We start from the raw sequence: 19945 nt of genomic DNA on the forward strand, positions 1-19945 counted from the left end.
GGTCTCAGACAGGAGTCTGTTTGACAGTGGCCAGAAGCCTGACCTGGAAAGTATCACCTGCTGTCCCTGGAGAAGAATCGCTGTGGATGGACCTCTGACTTCAGAGAGGGATCTTACTCCAGTGAGGTAAGAGGCCTAACATCAGGTGCAGAGACTGGAACCAAGAGACCCCCAGAGGGAAGTGCCTGGGCAGAGAGAGCACTGGGCTCAGGTGTGGGGATAGGTAGACCAGGGATGACCTAGTCTCCTGCCTGAGATGTTGAAGTGAAAGTTTTGTTCATGTCTTCTGTTGGCTTTTCTGTTAACCTTATGGTCTGTTTGGCCTTGTTGATACCCTGGGTGAGGGGAAAATCAACTAAGGGTTCACCTGCAACCCCATGTCTGCCTGCGAGGGAGCATGGCAGGTAGCCTGGAATGATGACAGTGGAAAATTAATAGTGTTCTGAGAAGGAGATTATGAGAGTTTCATTACTTTTAGTAGTAAGCAAACTATAGATACTCCTGTTTCACAAACAGATCATGTTTCTGCTTGTACGTGCTTGTGTTCCAGCCAGGATCCAAATTTAGTTTCACAGAAAGAGGAAGAGAGATTAGTACATTTAGTTATAGTCATTACCAGCTTGGTCATCAGCTTTCTTTGAAGAATGTTTAAGGACAGATAGTGGGCCCATTCCAAATTATGCTTTGTAAAGATAAAGCTATTTATCAGTGGCTGCAATAAATAGCCTTATCTGTCCATTAAAAGCAACCAGCAGTACTGAAAACATGTTCTGGGTACACAGGGACAGAAAGCAATGTAGCAAGAAAGTTTCCAAGCTATATGCACTGATGCTATTTCAAATGCCATAGCCACACTAATAGTTATTGCTGATGCTGTTCCTGATGATGACAATGTGATTGTTCCTGGTCGCTGTATACTCCCTAGTGATCCCAGCTGACATTCTGGAGAGAGTTTTCAACAATATATATTATGCCAGCAACATACACATGTGCAGGAACAAACATGTAATTATGCAAATATTCAATTGTTTGCAGGCAAACAATATTTTGTGCCCAGCTCCGTATTCTGCAGACACAACATGCATTTAGGGTCAGAATGAGCAGGATATAGAATGTTGTCAATGGGCATTGAGGACACTCAGCTTCTCACAATAGCGGGAGCTGTTTTGATGTTTTGTGTTGTGAGCCAGATAAATAAGGAAAAGGAGATGTAGGAAGATAACATATCTGTCAGCACTTTTGTTTGAGAGTGTATCTATATGCCTGCATGGAACAGAATTATTATGCTTATGAAACAAATATCAATATGTTTCCCTCTGAAACATACCACTGGCTTCTATCTATTTCTAAGGATAGCTTAGAAGCTAATGCTTTCAAGGCAACTAACTTTAGAATTAGACTTTTCAGCAAGAGCTATTTGATCTGGATTCAAGCAATGCAAAATGTCTTCTTATACATTGCTCAGTTTCCTAAATTTCCACTTGAAATGTAGGAGAGATGTTTATTGGACATGTAGGCAGATGGAAAAGGGTGAACGTTGAGGACGTTTACTCTGTGTTTGACATGTTCTAGAAGCCTGAGCATAAACGGTACAGTAACTCCACGCTTAATGTTGCAGTTATGTTCCTGAAAAATGCTACTGTAATCAAAATGTTAATCCAGTTTCCCCATAAGAATTAATGTAAATAGCAGGGGTTAGGTTCCAGGGAAATTTTTTTCACCAGACAAGAGACATATATATATATATATATATATATATATATATATATATATATATATATATAATATCCCCCCCCCCACACACACACACACAAAATAAGTTTTAAACAATACTGTACACAGCAATAATAATTGTGAAGTTTGGTTGAAGTGGTGGCAGCAGAGGGTGGGATATTTCCCAGGGAATGCCTTGCAGCTGATCAAGTGGGTTCTAGCCCATGAAAGCTTATGCCCAAATAAATTTGTTAGTCTCTAAGGTGCCACAAGGACTCGTTGTTGTTGTTTTTGCTGCTAAATGATGAACTAGCACTTGGCTGAGCCCTCAAGGGTTAACCCATTGTTATTAATGTAGCCTCGCACTCTACAAGGCAGCACGAATGGAGGGGGAGACACAACAGAGGCATGGCAGTGGCTGTAAACGTTCCCTGCGGAAACGAACAGTGATGAACCCATGCTATCTAGGGTGACCAGATCACCACACTAATATATCGGGACACATTGGGGAGCCATCAGCCCCACCCACAGTCCACCCCTGCTCCTCCCAGGCTCTGCCCCAGGTTCACCCCCTCCCCACTCGGCCCCCCCCACCATGCCCTTCCTCATCCCCTGGCCTGCCACTCGCTTGCTGTATCCTTCCTCAGTCCCCCACCGATCGCTCACCTCCCCACCCGCTCGCTCGCCCACCTACCGCTCACCTCTTCATACCCCCCACCTGCCACTCACCCCTATGGCACCATCTTCTCCTCTGCCGAGTGGGTGCTCACCCCGCCCCTACCTCTTCCTGCCCTGCACTGCCCTCACTGTGCCCCCATTCTACCCTCTTCCCCCAAGTCCACATCCCTGCCCTGCCTCTTCTCCGCCCCCTCCCCTGAGCGTGCCACATACCCACTCCTCCCCCTCCCTCCTGGAAAGTGCTAAGTGCCACCAAGCAGCTGTTAGGTGGTGGGAAGCACTGGAGGGGGGTAGGAGTGAGGAGGCGAGGACGGGAGAAGGTTGGCTGCAATTTTTCCCTGTGGGTGCTCCAGCCCCGGAGAACCCATGGGATCAGCACCTCCCTCCCGCTCACCTCCTTACCTGAATATTGGGACAAACGGCATCCTGATCATACATTGATGGGGACACAGGACAAAAGGTTAAATATCAGGACAGTCCCGATTTTATCGGGACATCTGGTCACCCTGATGCCATCCCATTGGAGCACACCACTCCCTCCACTTTCCAAAGGGCCAGGGGGGTGGGGGTGGGGAGGGGCGTGTGTGTGAGAGAGAGACGTGCATTGCCCCTTTAGGGATGCTGACCCCACTCTAAGTACACTGTCACTTTAAGTAGATCAGCAAGTTGAGACAGCAGCTGCAGCTCCCTCAGTCCTGAGCCCTGTCCTGTCCTGCCCCTTCTCTGTGGAGATGGGGTACAGGAGAGGCGGAAGGGGACACCCTTACATCAGCACCCCTCTTTCCCCCCACCTGCTGCACAGCAAGCTGGAGGCTTCAAGGCAGAAGACAGGAGCAGCGCACGGCAGTGGTGGGAGGGACACCTGAACTGCCTGGCAATTGATAGCCTGCTGGGTGGCTGCCGCACAGGGAACTTAGGGGTGTGGGGAGCTGGTAGGGGGGCTTCCAGCCCACCCTGGTTCCAAGCCCCCACCAGCTATCTCCAATGGGCTGCTCTTCCTGCAAGCAGTGGACAAAGCAGGCAGCTGCCAAACAACTTTATAAGGGATCGTTGCACAACTTTAAACAAGCATGTTTCCTAATTGATCAGCAACACAACAACAAAACAATGTTAACCAGGACGATGTTAAGTGAGAAATTACTGTATTTTATAATCTACATAGCACCTTTAATCTCGGAGAATCCCAAAGCACGTTGCAAACTGGGGGCCTATCTCTTGTAGCCACTGGTAAGACAACAACCCACATGAGAAAAGGCCTTCTCCTGTGATCCTATCATAAGAACGGCCATACTGAGTCAGACCAAAAGTCCCTGTTAGCCCAGTAACTTGTCTTCCAACAGTGGCCAATGCCAGGTGCCCCAGAGAGAATTAACAGGGAATCATCAAGTGATCCAACCCCTGTTGTCTATTCCCAGCTTCTGGCAAACAGAGGCTAGGGACACCATCCCTGCTCATCCTGGCTAACAGCCGTTGACAGCCTTATCTTCCACGAACTTAGTTCATTTTTGAACCCTATTATAGTCTTGGCCTTCACAACATCCTCTGGCAAAGAATTACACAAGTTGACTTTGTGCTGTGTGAAGAAATACTTCCTTTTGTTTGTTTTAAATCTGCAGCCTATTAATTACATTTGGTAACCCCTAGTTCTTGTGTTATAAGGAGTAAATAACACTTCCTTATTTACTTTCTCCACACCAGTCATGATTTTATAGACCTCTATCATATCCCCCCTTCGTCATCTCTTTTCCAAGCTGAAAAGTCCCAGTCTTCTTAATCTCTCCTTATACGGAAGCTGTACCATAACCCAAATCATTTTTGGTACCCTTTTCTGAACCAGTATTCAAAATGTGGGTGTACCTTGGATTTATATAGAGGCAATATGGTATTTTCAGTCTTATTATCTATTCCTTTCTTAATGATTCCCAAAATTCTGTTCAGTTTTTTGACTGCCACTACATATTGAGTGGATGTTTTCAGAGAACTATCCACAATGGCTCCAAGATCTCTTTCTTGAGTGGTAACAATTAATTTAGACCCCATCATTTTATATTAATAGTTGGGATTATGTTTTCTAAGGTGCATTACTTTGCATTTATCAACATTGAAGTTCATCTGCCATTTTGTTGCCCAGTCACCCAGTTTTGAGAGATCCTTTTGTTGCTCTTCACAGTCTGTTTGAAACTTAACAGTCTTAAGTAGTTTTGTATCATCTGTAAATTTTGCCACCTCACCGTTTACCCCTTTTTCCAGATCATTTATGAATATGTTGAATTGTACTGGACCCAGTACAGACCCCTGGGGAAACCACTATTTACCTCTCTCCATTCTGAAAACTTAATTTATTTCTATCCTGTTTCCTATCTTTTAACCAGTTATGGCACCACTGAAATTCCAGAGGTGGAAGGTGATAATTAGCTGGCAAAAAAAAAAACAAAAAAAGCTCAAGAGAGAAGAGGAAAAAGTTGGTGATGGACAAGGGGTAAACAGTATCCATACACAGTAAACTGCATGATGTTCAGTTTGTCCACTTTGGAAGGCTAACTTATAGAGTCAAGCATGCTGGGTTTCAAATTTGTGGTCCTGGATGTCTATCTTCTTTAACACCTGCCACTACTTACTCCTTGATAAAAGTCCTCCTGACATCTGATCTTGCTGTTCAGTAATATATTGTGTAACTCCTAGTTAATCTCAGCAGGACCAGGAACAAATTATTAAACAATCAATTTGTGCGCAACTAGAGGATAACAAGGGTATGAGGACCAGCCAACATAGATTTGTGCAAAACAAATCATGCCAAACCAACTTAATTATCTTCTTTGATAGGGTTACTGGCCTAGTGGCTGGAGAAGGGAGCAGGGACGATATATCTTGATTTTAAAAGGAGTGTAAATTCCAACCAGCATCACTGGAGACTTGATTAACCTGGCTCATCCATAGCTTGATATAACTACATTATAAAAAGTGTTGTATAAAATGAGGTGTGGCTGTTGAATCAGAAATACATGTCAGTTCCAGTAAGAAGCCAGCTCAGCACAATCTTCAAGGATGCAAAGGGCTGCTATAAAGGGGATAGGTTTAATGGGTTTAATCTGCAGCGAGGAAGATTTAGGTTAGATACTAGGAGAAACTTTCTAACTATAGGGTAGTTCAACACTGGAATGGGGATTCCACAACCTCTCTTGGAAGTCTATCATTGGAGGTTTTTAAGAACAGACTGAACAAACACCTGTCAGGGCTGGTCTAGGTTTACTTGGCCCTGCCTCAGTGCCGGGAGCTGGACTGGATGACCTCATGAGATCCCTTCTCGCCCTACATGTCTATGATTCTATGACCTTGGTTCTCTGTGTGATGACTGGATAGCACATCCTGTTCAGCTAAGTTGCTAACTAATGTGGTGGTGACACCTAGTAATATACAAAAGCTACCTCCAGAGAACTCTAAAATCTAGCTTTCCAACAAGAACATTACCTGTTCCTGGTTCCTCCTCCTTGGAATCCATAATCCAGCACAGGAACTGGGAGCAACCTCACACCTCCAGTGACCCAGACACAGGACATTTCACTAAGGCTCACTAAAAGGATTATAGAAAGAGGACAGGAAAAACTAGTGGTACACTCTGCACTACAGTGAATCTTTTACTTACTGAGCCTGATTCTGCTTTTGTTTATACCAATATAGACCTAGAATATTGTTTTTAAAGTTAATAGCTACACCATTGTATAACTTGTGAAAGCAGAATTAGGTCAAATGCATACTTGCATATAATTCCCACAACTCCAGATTACTATGCCAACACCTCCCTCCCCACCCCCACACAAATATCTAGGTAATCCAAATGAATGATAAATAATACTAAGTCATTTACTGGAAGGTACAGGCTGTGGTGTCTGACACAAATTCAGGCAGCTCCAGAGGATCATCCATGCCATACAGTGTTACTAGTCCTACACTCACCAGGGAATCTCCTGAGTAAAACCAGGCAGTAGCCCAGAATAACTGGAAATATGGTATGGTTTCCCTAGGAGATGATGACAGCAAATTGACCTCCCTCCTTGCCTGGAGAAGATGCAGTACGGTAGTGATCCAATTTTTGCTGCATCTTGCAGTTACAGATTCTGAGCCCCAAAGTCTGTTGTCTTGGAATATATTTACCCTGACTGCCCACTTCAGGTATCTAAAATTAAGGGGCTTGATGCTGATCTCAGCTACTTCAGGGTAAATCTGAAATATATGCAGTTATCCTGGCTTTACAATTGGTGTATCTGAGATCAGAATGAAATCCAATGCTTATTGGATACTTGCAAGCTTGTAACAGCTGATAAAAGTTAAGACATCGCTTTTTCTGTGCTGCGTGGCTGGGGAAATGGATCCAGCTCCCATGGAGTTAAGAAAGGAAGCCTGACATTGAAAGGGCTTGCTGAGTTTGGACAGCATGCAGCCACTGGAGCAACTTTCTGGCAATGCTTCTGCTGGCAGTAATTGCTGAAATTATTTATGCAAGGAATTATCAGGACACTAATTTAACCATACATTAATTTACTAAAGCCAAAAGCCAAATGACATGTATACAATCATTCTAAATATGTCTTAAAAAGCCTAAATAATAAGCAATTTCCTACAGCCAAACAGTAACAAAACATTTATAACCATTTGATCAAGATGCTTACAAGTGGGCTAACCCCAGGGGTATTTAGACCCACAGTAGTCTGCTCCACCTTGTTCAGACATGTATTAGCAATTAACTAGTGGTGTTATTGCCTATTACTAACTTAGCTAAAAAACAGGTTTGGGGGCAGTTTAGGGTCATTGCTGGTTCAAATGCACCATTCTTCTTCTTAACTATCCCTGTTAATTGGAGCCTCTACTTCAGTCTGTCTTATCAGTTACTTTTCAGGTCCAGTTTTTCTAATTAAGCTACATTCTTTCAAGGCCTTCTCACAAATGCTAACAAACCTGCACTTTACATAACCTACACAAATGTGTATTTTTCCTGTTTAAACAAATTTAACCCGTTATGTCACCTCTCACTCAGATGGCACATTGCCTCTTCTGGGCCGTCCAGCTGCTGTGGAGCATTCGTCAGCTAGGTCACTTTGTGGTGACAGTGCTGCACCCAAGACCTGTATTCCCTCAATTAAGTGCCACTGAACCTCCAGGCCTCAACAGTCCACCACACAGCTCCTCAGATGCCATTCCTCTGTATAAAGCTCCTCGAGTTCTGTTTAACCAGTGGGGGAGGTGGAGATGATTATCCTTTGTCTCCTTTCTTTCCCTCACTGTCTAGTCTCCTGCTGCCCACAGAGAAGAGAAAGAGGCTGTAACTGGCTCCACGGAGATATCTCCAAGTCTTGCAAGAGCCCTATGTAAGCAACCTCTTCAGGGAGGAGACTACAATTGTTTATATGGTTTATGGTCATGGACATTAACAAGCCACCAGCTTTTGTAGCAAATAAAATCTATCAAGCATTACTGCAAAATGAATTCAATGGTTCTGTCTTCTTATCTGGAAACCATACATATATAGGTATAAAAGGCTATATAGGAAAGATGTTGTCTAAGCCCTCCCCCTGCGCCTATCCTGCAAAGGCAGATGCTTAAAGGATCAGGTCCTAAACCAGTAATTAATAGCAAGTCGTTCCATGTCTTGTTTCTATTGTGTTATTTTCTCCTACATGCCACTTATTGTAGAAACCAAATTCAGCTGCTTTCTACCAGAATACATCTTAAATTGTAAAACTGGTATATTTTAAAATATAATTTACTCAGAGAGACTAGCTTTTTTGGTCATTTTACAAGATTGTACACCCTAACCTGTATTCTTGTCATTGAATTAAATTGTACAATCTATTCTGTGTGAATTAAAACTTTGTAACAGAGCATTCTGTCCCTTTAGGGTATGTCTACACTGTGTGTAGACACCCACAGCTGGCCCATGCCAGCAGACTTGGGCTAAGAAGTTGCTTAAATTCCCCAATTCCCCCTCACAAGGTCCTAGAGCCCAGGCCTGAATGTCTACACCACAGTTAAACAATCCGTTAGCTTGAGCCCAAGTCAGCTGGCATAGGCCAGCCACTGGTTTTGAACTGCAGGGTAGACATACCGTTAAGGGTAAGGGATCTCTCAGCCAGCCCTGCTCTGGAGAGAAGCCCAGCGAGCAGGTGCCAAGAATCTGCGAATTCAGCTGTACAGAATCTAGTGATTGGGACTGATTTCCAGCTAAAGGATACAAAGGAAAGCCCCAGCTCCCTAAGAGAGTTGATAAGATGCTTGCTTATGGTTGCTGTAGTAGAAGGCTGGGAGAAGGTAAGCTAAAGCTGCTCCTATGAACCCATTAGGCTGGGTGAAGGTGAGACCCTTGAGCTATTAAAGCATGCCAGAATCTCACTCAGGAACAAGACTGTTGATTTTTGTTTGTTTGTGTGGCAAGGAATAAAGTGCGCTACAAACTGAACTGTGTATGGCTGATTGCTTGTTTGTCCCAGGCTAGTGATTGGGTCTACTGGCCTAAACTTCAACCAAGCACAGGAGTATAGTCATAATGACTAATTCAGAGCAAGTAAGCATGGCTCATAACTTGAAAGCCACAACAGAAAAAACTACACAATGCATTGCTTGGATTGGAGACTGGATCTATGAATTTACACCCTTGAAAGCCACTGGAGTTTTGCTGTTGAATTGCATGGCAACAGAATAAGACCCACATGCTATCATTTTGTACATGTGCAAAATTCCTATTTCCTCAAGTAAAGAGAACAAGATGGAGTGTCTAGAAAGGTGATCAATGGGTAAAATGTTTGGCTCATACAAAATTGTTCAATCTGCCTCATGGACTGCTTTGTTTTGTTTAAGGAAAACAACATGGCCCAATTTTGTTACCTTTATTCACCCTGATGAAGTACTTTGCTATGCATGTTAAAAAAAATTGTTTTCAGTGGAATTCTTCATGCAGTAAGTGTGATGCAGTAGGGACTGTCTGTGCGGGGAGTGGGAGAGCAGGGGAGGACTTTAGGGGATGGACGATGCCAGAGCCTGTAACCTGAGCTAGGTAAGGGGAGGGGAAAGGTCAACACCTTTGCCCGGGAAGGGGACAAAGGAAGGGAGTGACAGGAGGGAAGCAGTTTGAGTTTGGGCTTGGGACTGTGTGGGTGGAATTCAGGGTATCCTAGCTAGGATCCAAGCACCCTGAAAGCCCAGAAGGACTCGGTGGAGCGGTCCTGACTGTGCCTGCAAGCTCTGCTGTAACCTGTGTTCCTATTGTCCAATAAATCTTGTTTTACTGGCTGGCTGAGAGTCACTGTGGGTCCCAGGAAGAGGGGTGCAGGGCCGGACTCCCCACACTCCGTGACAACTGGTGGCAGCGGCGGGAGATACTGCACCCCGTGGACGGCGCTTCCTGCAGTAAGTGACTGGGGAGCAGTAAAACGAAGGGGTGATTAACCCCTGGGAGTGTGTGCCCAGTGAGAAGGACTTTGCAGTAACAGGGTCCCCCGGGGGATTGCAGCGAGCGGTCCCAGGGGCGGAGGAGTCTGCAGCTCGACCCTGGCAGAGAGGTGGTGACCTCAAGAAGGGCTGGTGCACTAGGGGTCCCCCTGGAAACCGTGGGGAGCGGCGAGCACCCCGGCCTGTGAGTGGTCAGCAGGAAGATGTATGCCAAGCGGCGCAAGTGTGACCTGCTAGAGCTGTGCAAGCAGAGGGGGCTGCACCCAGGGAGACGCACCAAGGACCAGCTGATTGCCCAGCTGGAGGAGGGAGACCGCATGAATGAACGGAGCCCTGTCTCTGAGGGAAGCAGCCGAGCAGATGCAGCGCAGGCACCAGTGTCTGTTCCCGCTGGGAGTGGTCAGCCGGCGGACGAGGGCTTCCCGAGACCCCCCCTTCCTAGGCGTAGAGGAAGGGCGGGGAGGAGCCCAGTGTATACCGAGGGCACCGTGACACCCCCGGCCAGCAGGGGAGCCTCACGGCGAAGCTCACCCCCCAGCAGGGGATCCTCCCGGCGACGCTCGGCATCCGTGGAGCGGATGCGGCTGGAATATGAAAGGGAGCTGAGACGGGAGGAGCTCGAGTTAAAGAGGCGAGAGCTGGAGGAGAAGGCGAAACAGCGTGAACATGAGGAGAACCAGCGCCAGCGTGAGTGGGAGGAGAAGGAGAAACAGCGTAAACATGAGCTGGACCTGGCCCGGCTGAGGAGCAGTGAGGCTCCGGCTGCGGTGAGTGAGGGGGGACCCAAGCCTACAAAGAGCTTTGATAAGCACTTGCTGCCCCGGCGTAAGGAGGGGGAGGACATAGATACCTTCCTGACGGCCTTTGAGAATGCCTGCGAGCTGCACAGGGTTGACCCTGCAGACAGGATCGCAGTTCTCACCCCCTTACTGGACTCCACAGCCGTGGAGGTGTACAGCCGACTGAAAGGGGCGGAGGCAGGGGACTACGAACTGTTCAAACAGGCCCTGCTCCGCGAGTTTGGGCTGACTCCTGAGATGTACCAGAAAAAGTTCCGGAGCCAGCGTAAAACCCGTGAGGTCACATACCTACAACTGGTCAACCGGGCGCAGGGGTATGCCCGCAAGTGGACAGCTGGGGCCCAAACTAAAGAGGACCTGCTTGACCTATTCATACTGGAGCACCTGTACGAGCAGTGCCCGCCCGACCTGAGGCTGTGGTTGATGGACCAGAAGCCGGAGAACCCGCAGCATGCAGGCCAGCTGGCCGACCAATTTGTGGACAGTCGGGCAGGGGATGACAGGGAGGAGTCTCGAAGGAGCAGGCCTGCCTCAACGCAGAAAGAGAGTCAACATGGGACCTCCCAAAGGGGGCCTATGGAGAACCCCCCCAAAAGGGGAACATCCAGCGGCAGGTCCCTCCGACCCACTCAAGGGGACCCACGAGATATGGGCTGCTATCGCTGTGGCCAACGAGGTCACATACGGGCCCAGTGCCCCAAGCTCAGGGACAGACCAAGCAGACCCAACCCGCAGAGGGTGGACTGGGTAAAAACCCAATCGGAGGAGGGGCTACATTCCCAGGAAAGGGGGGTTGGCAACATACCACCTATGGATGCTCCCGGTTCCGGGTTTTTGGTTTACCGGGTGGGCGCGGGGCTGCCCCTCCGGAAAGAGTGCATTGTTTCCCTGGAAGTGGATGGGAGGAAGGTCACTGGGTACTGGGACACGGGCGCAGAGGTGACGCTGGCCCGGCCCGAGGTGGTGGCCTCAGATCGGATAGTGCCCGACACCTACCTGACCCTGATGGGCGTGGGCGGGACCCCATTCAAGGTACCCGTGGCAAGGGTACACCTGAAATGGGGGGCCAAGGAGGGCCCCAAAGATGTGGGGGTACACCAATATTTGCCCACTGATGTGTTAATGGGAGGGGACCTTGAGGACTGGCCTAGTAACACCCAGAGTGCCCTGGTCGTGACTCGTAGTCAGAGTCGGCAAATGGCACTGCACCCCGAAAACGGGGAAGGTACTCGACCTGAGGTGCAGGACCCTAACTCAGGGAGCGGGGAACGCCCAGGGGCACGGTGCAGAGAGGCTGCGGCCTCAGACCCAGCCAGCAAGAGAGAGCCGGTCCCCATTCCTGTCCCAGCTGCTGAGTTCCAAGCCGAGTTGCAGAAAGACCCCTCCTTGCGGAAGCACAGGGACCGGGCTGACCTTAGTGCGGTACAGACCATGAGGAGAGGTTGCAAGGAGAGGTTCCTGTGGGAGAAGGGGTTCCTGTACCGAGAATGGGCTCCCCCAGGGGAAGTAGAGTCATGGGGGATCAGGAGGCAGCTGGTGGTTCCCCAGAAGTTCCGTCACAAGCTGTTGTACCTGGCCCATGACATCCCTCTCGCAGGGCACCAGGGAATCCGGCGCACCAGGCAGAGGCTGCTACAGAACTTTTACTGGCCTGGGGTCTTTACCCATGTCCGACAGTACTGCCAATCCTGTGACCCCTGCCAGAGGGTGGGGAAGGCCCGGGACAAGGGGAAAGCGGCTTTGAGGCCTTTACCCATCATAGAAGAACCTTTCCAGAAGGTGGCCATGGACATAGTGGGACCTCTCAGCAAGATGACCCGGTCAGGGAAGAAATACATCCTGGTGGTGGTGGATTTTGCCACTCGCTACCCCGAGGCGGTGGCCTTGTCCTCTATCGAAGCAGACACAGTGGCAGATGCGCTGCTGACAATTTTCAGCCGGGTGGGGTTCCCCAAGGAGGTCTTAACGGACCAGGGGTCCAACTTCATGTCGGCCCTGCTCCGGTCCTTATGGCGGAAATGTGCGGTCCAGCACAACTGGGCCTCAGCATATCACCCCCAGTCCAACGGGCTGGTAGAAAGGTTCAACGGGACGCTGAAGATGATGCTAAAAACATTTATGAACCAGCATCCGCAAGATTGGGACAAGTACTTACCTCACCTGCTGTTTGCGTACAGGGAGGTACCCCAGGAATCTACCGGGTTTTCACCTTTCGAACTGTTGTATGGAAGGCGGGTGAGGGGGCCCCTAGACCTGATGAGGGACGAATGGGAGGGGAAGGCCTCTCCCGAGGGAGAGTCAGTGGTGGAGTATGTCCTGACCTTCCGGGAAAGACTGGCTGAGCTCATGCGCCTGGCCAGGGAGAATCTGGCCCGAGCCCAGAGGAGGCAGAAGGTCTGGTATGACCGCACAGCACGAGCCCGTGCCTTCGCCACCGGGGATCAGGTGATGGTTCTTATCCCCGTGAGGAGAAACAAACTCCAGGCTGCCTGGGAAGGGCCCTTCAAGGTTATCAAGCAACTGAATGAGGTAAACTATGTGGTGGAGCTGTCAAACCGGGCACATCACCGTCGGGTGTACCATGTGAACATGATGAAACCATACTATGACGGGGGAATGTGGTGTTGGCCGTGTGTGGACATTGGGAGGGGCAGGGAGATGACCCCTTAGTGGATCTATTCCCTGGGACAAAAGCTGGTTTCCCCCCTGGAGGCGATTCCCCTCTCTGAGCAACTGACCCCGGGCCAGCACGCTGAGATCAGAGGGGTGCTGCATCTGTACCGACAGCTGTTTTCCAACCAGCCTGGACGCACTAATTTGACTGTCCACCGGGTGGAGACGGGGTCACACCCCCCTATAAGATGCTCCCCTTTTCGGGTCACTGGTAAAACTGCCCAGGATCTTGAAAGAGAGGTCAGGGACATGCTGGCTTTGGGGATGATCCAGCCGTCTTCCAGCCCTTGGGCCTCGCCAGTAGTGCTGGTTCCCAAGAAGGATGGGTCAATCCGGTTCTGTGTGGACTATCGAAAGCTCAATGCCATCACCGTATCTGATGCCTACCCTATGCCCAGGCCTGACGAGCTCCTAGACAAGCTGGGAGGTGCACGGTACCTCACCACTATGGATCTTACCAAAGGCTACTGGCAAGTGCCGCTGGACGCAGATGCCAGGCTGAAATCGGCCTTTATCACCCCTCTGGGGCTCTATGAGTTTTTGACCCTGCCCTTCGGCCTCAAGGGAGCGCCGGCCACCTTCCAGCGCCTGGTGGATCAGCTACTGAGGGGGATGGAGAGTTTTGCCGTGGCGTATATTGACGACATCTGCGTCTTCAGCCAGACCTGGGAGGACCACGTGTCCCAGGTTAAACAAGTCCTGGACCGACTCCGAAAGGCTGGGTTAACAGTAAAGGCTGAGAAGTGCAAGGTGGGGATGGCTGAAGTATCTTACCTGGGCCATCGAGTGGGGAGCGGCTGCCTGAAGCCGGAACCAGCCAAGGTGGAGGTGATCAGAGACTGGCCTGCTCCCCAAACCAAAAAGCAGGTCCAGGCCTTTATTGGGATGGCGGGGTACTATCGAAGGTTCGTGCCCCACTTCAGTGCCATAGCCGGCCCCATCACTGAACTGTGCAAAAAGGGGAAGCCAGACAAGGTGATCTGGACTGAGCAGTGCCAGGAGGCTTTCCGGGCGCTGAAGGAGGCTCTGGTTAGCGACCCAGTTCTGGCAAACCCAGATTTTGACAAACCCTTTATGGTGTTCACCGATGCCTCAGACACGGGACTGGGGGCGGTGTTAATGCAGGAGGATGAAAAGGGGGAGAGACACCCCATCGTGTACCTGAGTAAGAAGCTGCTACCCCGGGAACAAAGCTACGCGGCCATCGAGAAGGAATGCCTGGCCATGGTGTGGGCCCTTAAGAAGCTAGAGCCATATCTCTTTGGGCGACACTTCACCGTGTACACCGACCACTCTCCCCTGACCTGGCTGCACCAGATGAAAGGAGTCAACGCCAAGCTCCTGAGGTGGAGCCTGCTCCTGCAGGACTATGACATGGACGTGGTCCATGTGAAGGGAAGTGCCAACCTGACAGCGGATGCGTTGTCCCGGAGAGGGGACCCTGAACTTCCCCAGGTCACTGGGCAGAGTGACCCTGCTCAGTTCAGTCTCGAAGGGGGGAGAGATGTGATGCAGTAGGGACTGTCTGTGTGGGGAGTGGGAGAGCAGGGGAGGACTTTAGGGGATGGACGATGCCAGAGCCTGTAACCTGAGCTAGGTAAGGGAGGGGAAAGGTCAACACCTTTGCCCGGGAAGGGGAAAAAGGAAGGGAGTGGCAGGAGGGAAGCAGTTTGAGTTTGGGCTTGGGGCTGTGTGGGCGGAATTCAGGGTATCCTAGCTAGGATCCAAGCACCCTGAAAGCCCAGAAGGACTCGGTGGAGGGGTCCTGACTGTGCCTGCAAGCTCTGCTGTAACCTGTGTTCCTATTGTCCAATAAATCTTCTGTTTTACTGGCTGGCTGAGAGTCACTGTGGGTCCCAGGAAGAGGGGTGCAGGGCCGGACTCCCCACACTCCGTGACAGTAAGGCACTACTCAGCATGAGTAAGAATTGGTGCAATCTGGTTTTACAGAAACTCAAACAATTACTTTTATGAGGGTATTTAAGCCAATCCAAAATATTTTTATATTCTGAATTCTTCTTTTCAGGATGTATGCTGCTTTTGATGTGCCTGGCACTCCTGGGATTTACACATGTACAATAAGGAAAAACGTTAGACGTGGGGCTGGTAGTACCACCTGTTAAGGCTACTCAACACTCACCTTTATAAAGCCTGGTTTGGATTGCTTATAGCTTTGCCAAACTTATAGGAAAGGTCTTATGGAAGCTAGAGTATGTGATCACTTAACTGAAGATTGTATCAAAATGTGTGTGTATATATACAAGGGAGCTGAATTAAGCCTGCATGGGCAATCTTTCTTTAACATTTCCTCACTTTTGGGTGCTTGACTTTGCAACCTTAATAGTATTCTTTTAAAGTAGGGTGGCAGTTCCCTCTCCCTCTCCCTCTCCCCCATGTAATACACATTCTATCCTCCAAACTGCAAGAACAGGCTGAATTTAAAATCATACAATAACTGTACAATTAAATATACTGGAGTCGCATCATAGGCACATTTAACTTGTGTGATTTTAACTATATGTGCTTGGCAAAACAAAGAAATTACAATTTAAATACTGTACCTGTAGTGCAGGTGATTCCGCCTGTCATTCCACTCAAAGAGCATTTGACTATATGCGATTTTCACCTTACATGCTGACTTCAGAACCTAACCCCCACGTAAGATGCGACTCCCTTGTATAGCAATTTACCTTGGTCTTAAACACCTAGTGGCCTTTTTTGCCTTGGGGGGAGGGAGAACATAAAGAATATATGGAGCCAAATTCATTGCTAATGTAACTCTAATTCATCCCATGTTACTGTATTGTCGTCAGTAAAGTCAGTGTGCTGGGAAGCGACAACAAGAGGAAAAAATGAGAGAAATCAGAAGCAAAACTGAGGGGGGAGGGGGAAGAGCTAGAGAAGAAAAGCGCTGTTCCTGGCAGACTGTTTCATGGTATTCCTGCAAAAGCACCTCTGACCCCAGCAGAGCTTTGAAATGTGTCCAAGAAGACTGTCAGGCTGGGACAGGAACTGAAGAGATCTTTTATTCCAGGAATTGGAACCACAAGAGGCAGGACAAGAGTCAACATCAAGGAGACCCAGGAATCTGAAGTCTCAGATTAGAAAGTAATGAATGTGGGAGAGTGGGAAAGCATGGTATGTTGTTGGAGCAGAGAGGAATACAACATGCTGGGAGCTGGATTGAGAAAATAAATGCAACAAAGATCTAGGAGGCAAGACAGAGAGTCAAGGACTGGAGTAATCTGTGAAGCTGTTGCTCTGCGAGTGAGTGGATAGAAAAAGAAAGCAGAAGTGAGATACTGTACAGTGTAGTACTTAGTAAGGGTGGAGATTGGGAGGATGCCATATAGCCCAGGATCAAGCCCTTGTGCTGTAGTTCCAGAAGCCCTGTGCTAGCAGGCACTGCCCTGTCACAAACCTAGCCGTGAAAGCCTGACATATGTTCCAGTGTGTGTAAATTAAATTACAGTGTTCTTATTTAGCTTGTCCATTTTACAGAGACTGGGCAGTTCCCTACACCTGCTTCTTTTCTTGTCCTACAACAATTTAAAAAAAAACTCAGGAAAAATGCAATATTAAAACAGGATATTCCGCACCCTAGAAGAAAAGAGTCAGCTTCCCTTTTCCCAAAATGGTTATGAATGCTAATGAACACTTACTCATTCAGCTCCCTGGCTGAAGACTTTTGCAAGACAGACTACAGAATGTCAGTTTTACAGGTTTAGGAACAAGGAGAATTTTAACTAATTCACTCTTTGGTCCATCAGCAGTTTAAAATTATTACCCAAAGTTCTTTATGGGCTAGACTTCTACCATTATTTGTATTGTGGTAGCACCTAGCACATTGGGATGTTAGTTACTGTACAAACAGCACAAAAAATGTGTTTTGTCCCACAGAGTTTACAATCTTCTTTAGTTCTAATCTCCGGTATGTTCAAGGTGTAAACAATGAATAACTACTGAAGTCGGTGGAATTATACTGAGGCAGTACTGGTGTAAGTAGGGCCTGGGCTCAGAGGTGAAAGTAAGCCAGTATGGTCTGGTACAGCATACCGGCAAGAGCCAGTTTGCCATGCTGGACCACATCAGCTTCTGCGGTCAGGATTAAAAGGGCTCTAGGCTCCCCACAGTGATGGGGAGTGCTGAGCCCTTTAAATCCCTCCCGCAGCTGCTTGGGCCAGGATTTAAAGGGCTTAGACCTCCCTGCTGCCGGGGAGAGCCCAGAGCCCTTTAAATCCCGCCCACAGCTTCGGCGGCCAGCTGGGGCCAGGATTTAAAGGGCTCGGTGCTCCCCACCGCTATGACCAGCCCAGAGCCCGCAGCTCTGGCCCCAGCCCGGCAAGGCTCCGGGCTCCTGTGGCTGCCTTTAAATCTCAGCTGGAGCTGTGGTGGGCATTTAAAGGGCCCAGAGCTCTACGGCAGCCCGAGCCCTTTAATTTGCCCATGAGCCCCGGAGGCTCCCAGCCACCTCTGCTGCTGGGAGCACCAGGTTGATTTAAAGGCCCTAGGGCTCCCAGCCACAGCCAGTGCCTTTAAATCTTGAGAGGCCCCACCTCTTCTGGTTGAGGCCATGCCTTTTCCAGATGAGGCCACACACCCCCAGGGCTCCAGCAGTTCCTGTAAATTACTTTCACCCCTGCCTGGGCTACTCCTAAAAGTTAGATTGACCTAGCTACATGACTCAGGGGTGTGAAAAGTGTTGTGACCTGAGCACCAGTTAGGTTGACCTAACCCGCAGTGTAGACATTCCTAGGTCCACAGAAGGATTCTTCTGTCAACCTAGCTACTGCCTCTTGGAGAGATGGATTACCTGCATTGATAGACAAACCCCAGCCATCAATATAGAAAGCACCTGCACTATGGTGGCACAGCTGTGGGACGGTAGCTATGTGGCTGTGCATAAGAATAGAATCAGGCCCTCTTACAGCAAGGGGCTTGTGACATCTATCTAAAATTTCACGCCTTGAGTGCTGCAGTTAAACCAACCTAACACTGGGTGTAAATGTGGCTAAGTCAATGGAATTCTTCCGTCATCCTAGGAACCATCTCTCTGAAAAGTAGATAACTACATTGATGATGTCAGAAGAATCTATACTGTGGTGCTACAGCTGCAGGGCTGTAGCTGTAGTATTGGGTCTGAACTCTGAAGCAGAGGATAGGTGTCTGTGGACAGTTAGAAAGTTTGCCTAACACCTTGCCTGTACAGGAATTCTCAAGAAAGTTAATGTGAATCAGCTGCAGGTGTGAAGTCATACGGTATAGGGATTAACTAGTTTATTCCTGAATGAGATTATCCACATGGTCAGTATGAGGAAAAATGTTTGCAGTACAAGGTGAATAGTAAAATGGGGGTGGAAAATACATGAATTTGCAGTAGTGGATGGACAAGATAAATGCGGGGGGGGGGGGGGAGAATTTTTTTGGCCTGAGGACATCAGGTTTTGTAAATTGTATGGAGGGCTGGTGAGGAGGTGGGGGCCAGGTCACAACCGCCTCCCCTATCTGCCTCCCTGCCCCCCCCAGGACCCCTGCCCCATTCTCACACACCCACTCTCTGTTCCCTGACTGCCCCTGGATCCCTGCTGCCCCATCCAACCCCTCCTCTCATTTCTGATGGGCCCCTCTGGGACCCCTGCCCTATCCAACCACCCCTTCTCCTGGAACGCCTGCCCCTAACTGCCCCCTGCTGCTCCATCCAACCCCCCCCCTTCCTGACTGCCCCCTGGGCACCCCTGCCCGCATTCAACCCCATTTTCCCCTGTGAACACCATCCACACTCTGACCACCACCCCAAACTCCTCTGTCCTCTATCCAACATCCCCTGCCCCCTTACCACGCTGCCTCGAGCACCAGTGGCTGGCAGCCTGGATGGAGCCAGCCATGCTGCTGCCACGCAGCACAGAGACCAGGTCAGGCCGGGCTCTGCAGCTGCACTGCCCCAGGAGCTCACAGCCCCGCTGCTCAGAGCATTGCGCTGTGAGCGATGGGGAACAGCAGAGGAGGGGCTGGGGGCAAGCCTCCCAGGCCAGGAGCTCAGGGCTGGGCAGGATGGTCCCATGGGCTGTAGTTTGCCCATGCCTGTTCTGGGGTCTGAGAGGGTATGATGGATTGGTCTAGGACAGTGGGTCTCAAACTTTTTTTTACTGGAAACCCCTTTCACACAGCAAGCCTATGAATGTGACACCCTCGCCCCCCCAAATAAACATGCTTTTTAATAAATCTAATACCATCATAAATGCTGGAGGCAAGTGGGGTTTGCAGTGGAGGCTACCAGCTCGTGACCCCCCCATGTAATAACCTTGTGACCCACTAAGGGGTCCTGACCCCCCCCACGAGAACCCCTGGTCTAGGATTTCTAAGAGTGGGTTGTAGAGGGAGAGGGGCTGTCAGGGGGCTGTCAGAGCAGAGAGTGCTGGGGATGGGGGAGAGGTGTAGGGGAAGCTTTATGAACCCTGGGGGGGGTGTTAATCTCAAATCAGCAGTATACCTCGAGGGGTTGGGTGCAAAGCAACCACCCTTGTGAAAGGAAACCGCCTGGAAAAATAAAGGCCCTTGTTTTAAGACATTTTGGGGCAACCGCCTTTCCCTTAGCGGCTTGCTTAGCTTTCCCCCTGTGCACATTGCCAGTGCCCTCAGGG

This window comes from Gopherus flavomarginatus, chromosome 8 (genome assembly GCF_025201925.1).
Source record: "Gopherus flavomarginatus isolate rGopFla2 chromosome 8, rGopFla2.mat.asm, whole genome shotgun sequence".
Lineage (NCBI taxonomy): Eukaryota > Metazoa > Chordata > Testudines > Testudinidae > Gopherus > Gopherus flavomarginatus.